The following is a 964-nucleotide window of genomic DNA, read 5'->3' on the forward strand; positions in this document are numbered from 1 at the left end:
TGAGTCAGGTAATCTGCCCAAGCTTATCTCAAAGAAGGGAAGAGAAACAAAGTGATTGTCAAAAGCTGGAGTAGTGTGGAGGACAGGGAGGGATAGAAAGTGACTGAATGATCGAGACAGAGCTATGGTTTTAAAGCAAAAAATAAGTCTTTGAGTTCTATTGCACAGCAGGGTGACTATGGTTAATGATATAATATCAAATATTTCTAAATAGTGAGGAGTCTGAATGTTCTCACTACAAATAAATGATAAATATATGAGGTGATGGATGGGCCAAATACCCTGATTTGATTAGTACACAATGTGTATGTGCATCAAAACATCAGGATGGGTTTTGGGGTTGTAGCTCAGTGGTAGAGCACTTGCCTATCATGCATGAGGCCCTGGGTTCAATCCCCAGCACTCCAAAAAAGAATTAACAATGTACCCAATAAATATGTTAAATTATTATGCATCCCCTAAAAATAAAATTTAAAAAATAGAAACAAGGAAGGAAGACGGATAGGTGGGAGAACAACGATATTTGCGCTCATGGCACAGAAATTTAATTACCGTCCTAGGTAAGAAGGCCCAGTAAATGATCCATGCCAGGTTTCCTGTGTCTCTGCTGGTGTGTCACCCCCAAAAGAGATTACCAAAATGCTTCCTGACTGTGATCCACTCCACTTCCCCGAGGCAACATCTGAGCTGTACAAAAGGGCAGTTACTAAGTGGGCCTTGGCTACTACACAGAAGGGTGTGTTTTCTGTTGCCAGAATGGGAAATGCCTTCTATCCTCATACTTTCTTGTAAGTGTATTAGCACTTACAAGAAAGTACACTGTGGAGCAGACAGAGGTAGGAGGATTGGAAGTTTGAGGCTAGCCTTAGCAACTTAGCAAGATCCTGTCTCAAAATAAAATATAAAAAGGGCTGGGGATGTGACTTTGTGGTAGAGTGCCCCAGGGTTTAATCCTCAATACCAA

At 41.2% G+C, this 964-nt stretch overlaps 1 non-coding gene across 1 annotated transcript; it reads left to right on the forward strand.

Moving 5' to 3' along the window:
* Positions 1 to 335: 335 nt before the first annotated feature.
* On the forward strand, positions 336 to 408 carry Trnad-auc (transfer RNA aspartic acid (anticodon AUC)). The gene has a single exon. It is a non-coding gene; the product is annotated as a tRNA-Asp (tRNA).
* Positions 409 to 964: the final 556 nt, after the last annotated feature.

Source organism: Callospermophilus lateralis, chromosome 9 (genome assembly GCF_048772815.1).
Source record: "Callospermophilus lateralis isolate mCalLat2 chromosome 9, mCalLat2.hap1, whole genome shotgun sequence".
Taxonomy (NCBI): Eukaryota; Metazoa; Chordata; class Mammalia; order Rodentia; family Sciuridae; genus Callospermophilus; species Callospermophilus lateralis.